At 49.5% G+C, this 7,689-nt stretch overlaps 1 long non-coding RNA gene across 1 annotated transcript; it reads left to right on the plus strand.

Moving 5' to 3' along the window:
• Positions 1-553: 553 nt before the first annotated feature.
• LOC138846399 (uncharacterized) lies at positions 554-5,005 on the plus strand. Its single transcript, XR_011383877.1, has 2 exons — positions 554-783; positions 4,810-5,005. It is a non-coding gene; the product is annotated as an uncharacterized lncRNA (long non-coding RNA).
• Positions 5,006-7,689: the final 2,684 nt, after the last annotated feature.

Here is a 7,689-nt window from a genome sequence, read left to right on the forward strand (position 1 = left end):
CTTGAAATATGAACCCTTCATTGTCCAAAGTGTTTCATTTTTGCCCTGTTACTAATGATGAAGGGAAAGCATGGGTTTGGAATTTTCCATGGCTGACATTCTCGTAATTAAATAGCATTAATAATGAAGCTTTGCGGATTTTAAACAAACTGGCACGGCGGTGGGACGCTCTGCCGTATTTCATTTAGAGACCACAGCAATTAGCCCTGAATGAATAGTACGTAGCGCCGTAGAAGGGAGTAATTTCTCCACCTCGTTTATTTGCCAAATCACAAAAGGCAACGTTTTCATTCTGCTGATTGAAAACGATGCTCAAGAATGCTTCCGAAGGCCTCTCAAGTAATTGCATTGTGAAACCGAAATAAATAAAAATAAAGAGGGGAACATTAATTGCTTTTCATATCCACAGTCTAATTTCGGCAAAGCTTCAGCACCCTGAGACCCGGGGAAGCTCAGCCTCTACAACAATGGCTCAAAAATAGAAGACTCATCACGGCCGGTATTTTTAGATGCTGATGTGTTTGTTTTATAATTTTAGGAGGGATTGCTCCCAGGCGCATTGTTGCTCCGCTCTGTGAACTGGCACGGGGATGTTTTGATAGAGGTCTCTTGGGTGGGGTGACTGTGAAGTTGTTGCCAGAGGAAAATGACAGTGCTTACCCTGAAGGTGAGACCAGAGAAAGAACTGTTCAACTGTCAAGGTCGCGAATGACAAAGGAGTGCTCCTCCTTTTATGGTCTGCCCGGGAGCTTTGAAAGAGAAGGATAAATTATTTTTAAAAAGGTACGTGGGTTCGAGAACTATTTTTACACACTTGGAACTACCATTCCTTATCTTTGAGAGTCAATGCTCTCGTCTGCTGGTTACACGGAGGAAGGAGAGGGAGGAAATGGTGACTTAGCCGGACAAGTCCAAAAGTCACTTGGGCGTGTGAAACAGAGCCAGTGGAACCTACTGACTCGGCCCCAGGCCCTCTGTCCCTGAGAAAGCGCACTAGATGCTCCCCGCTCCCTGGGAAGTGTGCTGAACACAAACTCAGGGCAGCTCTGGGCAGGCCTATTGTGAAGCAGAGCATTGTGGGAGAAGGTAGGTGCTGCCTAGGTAGGGCCACTTGAGAAAATCCCCCACCCCCTGCGTGAGAAATCTCTCTCAATCTGCCTTCAGTGCAGCTCAGAACGAGCAACTGGGTAAATAGAGGGACTGAGGAAATGTGAGGTGTTTTTTGTTTTTGTTTTTTTAAGAATTTATGTATTTGAGACGCAGAGTTACAGAGAGAGGGGGAGAGAGAGAAAGAAAGAGAGATAAATCGATCTTCCATTGGCTGGTTCACTCCCAAAAGGCCACAACAGCTGGAGCTCAGCTGATCTGAAGCCAGGACTCCTCCGGGTCTCCCACGTGGGTGCAGGGGCCCAAGCACTCGGGCCATCTTCTACTGCTATCCCAGGCCATAGCAGAGAGCTGGATCAGAAGATGAGCGGTCAAGACCTGAACTGGTGCCGCAGGCAGAGGCTTAGCCTACTGGGCCACAGCACTGGTCCCCAAAAGGTGAGTTAGAGCAAGGGTTGGATAGAAAGTCAGCTGAGGACAGGGGAACAGAGAGCCCCCATGAGGGACAGCCAGAAGGTCAAGGCTGAAGTCCCCTCTGTGCCATTGGTGCTGATGCCACCCCTCAGGGTCTCAGCTGCCCCAGCAAGGGGAAAGTGGTTGATGGAACTGGATGCCAAGGGCCCCGGGGGCTGCACTTGGCAGCGGGCCGAGGGCGGCTCCTGACTTCGGCCTGTTCTGCTTTATCAGAAGGGCCTGGGCAGGGTGTCTGGGCCCCAGGAGCCTGGCTCTGCAGGGACGGGGAGCCTGTGTCGGCGCTGGCCCTGCCAGACATGGTGGCTCTGTTGCTTGTGAAACGTTGGCTGTTACTTCTTCAGTTTGGTCTCCTGACCCTGGTTTTGCAAATACCGCAATTGCTGCCTCTTACCCACAGGTGTTTTGTGGGCAGACACGTATAAATGGGGGAAGACTTTTTACTTTGGAGCATATAGCTGGGTGTAGGCTTGCCAGGCGGATGCAGGAAACTGGAGAAAATAAGCGACTGAGATGAGGGATTCAGTAGCTCCAGGATGCAAACTTTGCTCCAGGCACCATCTGGTCAGAGGTAACACACACACACACACACACACACAATTCTAGGATCAGAGAGAATTACAGCTTGAAGAAATCAGTGGTAACCATCAGAATCACATGGAATCTTCTTCTTCTTCTTCTTTTTAAGATTTTATTTATTTATTTGAGAGGCAGAATTACAGAGAGAGGGAGAGACAGAGGGAAAGGTCTCCCCTCCGCTGGTTCATTCCCCAAATGGCGGCAACAGCCGGAGCTGTGCAGATTTGAAGCCAGGATCCAGGAGCTTCTTTTGGGTCTCACGTGGGTGCAGGGGCCCAAGCACTTGGGCCATCTTCTACTGCTTTCCAAGCCATGGCAGAGAGCTGGATTGGAAGAGGAGCAGCCAGGACATGAACCAGCGTCCATATGGGATGTCAGTGCTGCAGGCAGAGGCTTAGCCCACTTTACATCATAAACCTGCCCCACTTGGAAACTTCTTAAAAATCTTCAGCCTTGGGGTCGGCGCTGTGGTGCAGCTAGTTAATGCCCTGGCCTGAAGTGCCGGCATCCTATATGGGTGCTGGTTCGAGACTCGGCTGATCCACTTCCGATCCAACTCTTTGCTATGGCCTGGGAAAACAGTAGACGATGGCCCAGGTCCTTGGGCCCCTTCACCCACGCGGGAGACCTGGAAGAAGCTCCTGGCTCCTGGCTTCAGATCGGCACAGCTCTTGCCGTCGCGGCCAATTAGGGAGTGAACCAGTGGATGGAAGACCTCTGTGTGTGTGTGTGTGTGTGTGTGTAACTCTGACTTTCAAATAAATAAATCTTTTTTAAAAAAATCTCCTGGAGTGATGCTTTAAAATTTTGTCATTATGGTAAAATGCACGTAGCATAAAATTTAGCATGCGACCCATTTTTAAGGTATGGCGGCATTCCATGCATTCAGATGGCTGTGAGGTCATGGCCGCCATCTCTCCCTCACGGGGAACTCTTGAAGAATGGAGACACCGGATCTTTTCAACCACGATTGCCGTTTCTGCTGCCCCCGTCTCCATGGGCTTGACTGACCTAGGGACCTCGTGTATCTCACATTAGGGGGATCACACCACACATGCCCTTTCGTAAGCAGCTTGTTTCACTAAGGTCATGGCCTCAAGGTTCATCCACGCAGCAGCGTCTGCTAGATGGCCCTTCCTTCTTAAGACTGAATACTATTTCACTGTGTCTATATAGCGCATTTGGGTTGTCAAAGTTTGTTGAGGGGCTCTTGGGTTGTGTCCGTTGTGATACGCTGCCATGAACACGGGTGTCTACTCAGGTGTTAAATGGCTGGATCTTACGGTGATTCTCTTTTTAACCTTTGAAGGAAACACCCCCTGTTGTTCCATAACAACTGTTCCATTTTTCAATGCCACCAACAGTGACTATAGCTGTGCAGTCCCTCCGCGTTTGTACCCACGCGTGGCTTGCTGTCGCTGCCGCTGTTATTTTACGTAACCGTCCTAATGAGTGTGAAGTAGCACCTCGTGTGGCTCAGATTTGCGTTTCTCTCATGGTTAGGACTGTTGAGCACTTTTTCATGTGTGTATTGGCCTTTGGTAGATCCTTCTTAGAAAACTATCTATTCAGTTCCCTCGGCCACTTTTTAATTGGATTTGGCTTCCTGTTTTGTTATTGAATTGCAGGAGTTCTTTACATGAAGGGGATCTTCGAAAAGCTTGTGGAAAATGTGTATTATTAAAAAGCTATATGTGAATTTCAAAACTTTTTGTACCCAAAAAACTTATCCTTTAATTCCATTTTCTATGAGCATTAGAAGTCCCCTTGTATGCTCTGGATAGGAGTTCCTTATCACATACGTGATTTGTAAATATTTCCTTCCATTCCGTGGGCTGCCTTATTGCTCTGTTGATTATGTCCTTTGTGGCACAGAGGTTTACAATTTTGATCGAGTCCAGTTTCTTCACTTTTTCTTTTATTTCTGTGCTTTTGGGGTTACATCCAAGAAACCATTGACTGACTGAGTGATTTGAGGTACTCAAGTTTGGGAACCTTGAATCTGGTCCACAGGTTGAACTTCTTTGAAAACCAAATATAAAATCTCCTCCTACTACTTTTATTTTCCCAAACAAAAACTCACCAGAAGAACCTATGTGTGAAAGAGAGAAGAGCTACTTGGATGGACAGTTCCCTTGCCCCAGTCCCCAGCAATCCACCAATATCCCTGAAGTAACTCCCTGGGCACACACACACACACACACACGTTTGAGAGTTCGGTCTTCAGGATCAAACTGCCCACCCTGCCACGCAAGGACACTGAGTCCCCGGGAGGAAGATGAGCGTCTGAAGGCGGACAGGTGTGCTGCTGCCTCCTCGTGCTCTGTCTGCAGGCAGCTGAGGGCACCTGGGGACTTAGCCAGAGTCCATCAGCAGCCAGGGTTGATGTGACAGCCCCTTTGATTCATGGCTGGTCAAGATGGCCAGTTGGCATAAAGACCAGCCAAAACGAGATTTCCACGTGCTATGGAATGAACGCTTGCCCCACCCCAAATCATAGGATGGAATTCCAGCCCCTGAGCGGCCAGCCGTGATGGTATTAAGAAGTGGGGACTTGGGGAGGCCTTGATGTCAGGAGGGTGGAGCCTGGAGAATGGAATCAAAGGCCTTTAGTGAGAAAAGCAGGAGAACGCTCGCCCTCTCTCCCCACAGGACGAGGAAGCAAGGACAGGATGGCCATCCATGCCCCAGGAGACCGGCCACTAGCACCTCGATCTATCCCAGTAACTGACACGATGTTAGCATCAAGTATCACCATCACTAGCTCCCAGCACAGCCCCGTCGATAACAAGGTGACAAAAGATGTTGTCTGCTTTTTAAAGAAAAAAATAAACCCACTCAAGTTTAACTGAGTAATTAATTAATTCATGAATGGATCCGAAGTAGGAGCGATGACTAAACACTGACTAATGTATGATAAAGGCTACAGCAGAGATAGGTGATGAACAGGGAGACGAGACAGTTTAGTCTGGAGTCCTGTTACAATTCTATTTCAATCTAAATAAGCTGACACCGGAAGGAAGCCATTAACCCCAAAGCCGCTGGCTGCTCATTAGCTAAGGAATAATTTTACATTTGATTATTATTCATGTTGGCTAAATTTCCATTAAAACCAATTTAGTAAACTGGCCCTCTGATGGGCTTGAAATTAACAGGAAGAAGGGAAGCCGGGGAGGGGCCACCGTTTAAGCACCCAGGGATGGGAAACTCAGGAGGGCACATTGCCACTTTAATTACAGATAATGTCTCAATTCCCTTTCAAAACGAGTCTCAGAAAATGCCTGGGAAATCTTCCCTGGGCAGAATGTCTGGCTCATTCACGGAGCGAGCGGGCACCGGGATTTCCGACTGAGCGGAGGAACGGCCGCTCCCTCCCATCAGCTCGCCTTTCCACAGTAGCCCCAGGTCCCGGCTGAGCAGGCTCCAGTGGGGAAGAGCGCGTCTGGGAGCCCCTAGCACGGTCGTCCTGCCTCCTGGGCACGAAGCCATATACATGCAACCTTGGTAGGAATGCCTCCCTTACTTCACGTTTAAGCAGCAGTGCTTTGGGCTGAGCCCTGTGCCAAGGACTCTCATGAATTAAGGCGTTTAATGCTCCTAATCGCTCTAATGAGGCACAGTCTATGATTATTCCCATTGTACAGATGAGACGGCTGCATGGAAAGGTGAGCAACTGATGTTACACAGTTAAGAAGGCCAGACGCATCTGGGACGCACAGGCGTGGCTGTGGGTGCTTATCCACCAGCTGCAGGGATTCTTGATAAAATAATGAAGCAGCTTCTTTGGTTTTGGTTTTTGTTTTTTTGGAAGTACCTAAATCCACAGAGCATAGGGTTCCTGGTAAGTGGTTGGCAGACAACAACTGCAAAGGTGAACAGGGGACAAATTGTGCGGGGCCTTGAAGGCCAGGCCGAGGGGTTTGAACTTGACTTTTACAAGGGCTCCTGGAGTGCAGTGGCCAGTCCCCTGGGGGTCTGTGATTGGAATGGAAAACAGAAGTTAGTAGTTATGCTTTTACTTTAAGTTTTCTTCCTCTTCTTCTTCTAAGATTTATTTATGTATTTAAAAGGAAGAGTTACAGAGAGAGAGAGAGACAGAGAGAGATCTTCCATCTGCTGGTTCACTCCCCAGGTGGTCACAACAGCTGGGACTGGACCAGGCTGAAGCCAGGAGCCAGGAGCTTCTTCCAGGTCTCCCACATGAGTGCAGGGGCCCAAGCCCTAGGGCCATCTTCATGTTTCATTGTTTTCCCAAGTGCACCAGCAGGGAGCTGGATTAGAAGTAGAGCAGCCGGGACTAGTACTGGTGCCCATATGAGAGGCCGGCACAACCAGCAGTGGCTTTACCTGGACGCCACAGTGCCAGCACCTATTTGAGGGTTTCTTACACAGGAATTTACCTTGTGCGTACAATCAGCTAAAAAAAAAAAAAAGATAATCCTTGTTTTAAAAAAGTGAAATATGTTTCAACAGTGACATATCATCTTGCTATGGATCAGGCACTGTTTTTGTGCTCTGGGTCGTTACTATTGCTAATACTTATACAACCCTAGAAGGCAGGTACTGTTGTTCACTTTGCTTACAAACAAGGAAACTGGAGTCCCCAGAGGGTAATCTGTGCAAGACCTCACAGCCAGCAGACCACAGTATAGGGATCTGAACCCAGGTGTTTATCTACAGACTGCGCTCTGGATGCTTTTGCTAAGTGGTTATGAAGATAGGGAGATGGGATGGGTTATGGCACAAACCATGAACATGACTGGCACCTGCACCTGCGGCAGGTGACGAGGCTCGCAATGCACTCTGCACAGCGACAGCCGGTGGCTGCTGCCCAGGGCCAGCTTGTGCCAGCGCCAGGGCCCAGGCAGCATCGTGGCCCTTCTTAGCCAGTGGGGCAGGGTTCCCAGCACATTCCCAGGATCAGGTGTCCACAGAAACAAACTCAGCCAGTGGCACCCAAATAATTTTTGGAGGAATGGTGCTTTCTCTTTCATGTGCTTGGACCAATAGGTCACTCATGCTGGAAGTCAGAGGCCCCGTGGACCGCCCAGCCCAGCTACTGTGGACTGTGGCCCAGGAAAGAGCAAGTGTGGGCTTGAATGGCTCTAGTGCAGGGAGTGTTACACACTCACAGACTATATAATCATGTCTTTTCCCTTTGGCCTGCAAGGCCACTCGTCAGCGGGCCCTGGAGCTGAACTAAGGTTAGCCCTGTCTCCACGGGGGCCCTATGGATCCTGAATTCCCCATTGGACCCCCGTCGCTAGGGGTCCCCACAGCCTCTCGACACACCTGCTCTCCTGGAAGCCCCATGGAATCAGAGATGATGTTTTGGACTCTCTCTGCGTGGTCACTGCAGGTGCCCGAGATCTGATCCAAAAGAGCAGCGTGGCCTCCAGCCCAGAGTCTGCCACCGTACGGACGGAGGGTCCAGCCCCCACGCTTCCACCTTCTCATTGAACGGCCTTGGGCAGGCCCCGTACCTACCCTGTGCTCACTCTCTTTTCTGAAAGGCAATGAGTGATAGCAGAC

Source organism: Oryctolagus cuniculus, chromosome 18 (genome assembly GCF_964237555.1).
Source record: "Oryctolagus cuniculus chromosome 18, mOryCun1.1, whole genome shotgun sequence".
Lineage (NCBI taxonomy): Eukaryota > Metazoa > Chordata > Mammalia > Lagomorpha > Leporidae > Oryctolagus > Oryctolagus cuniculus.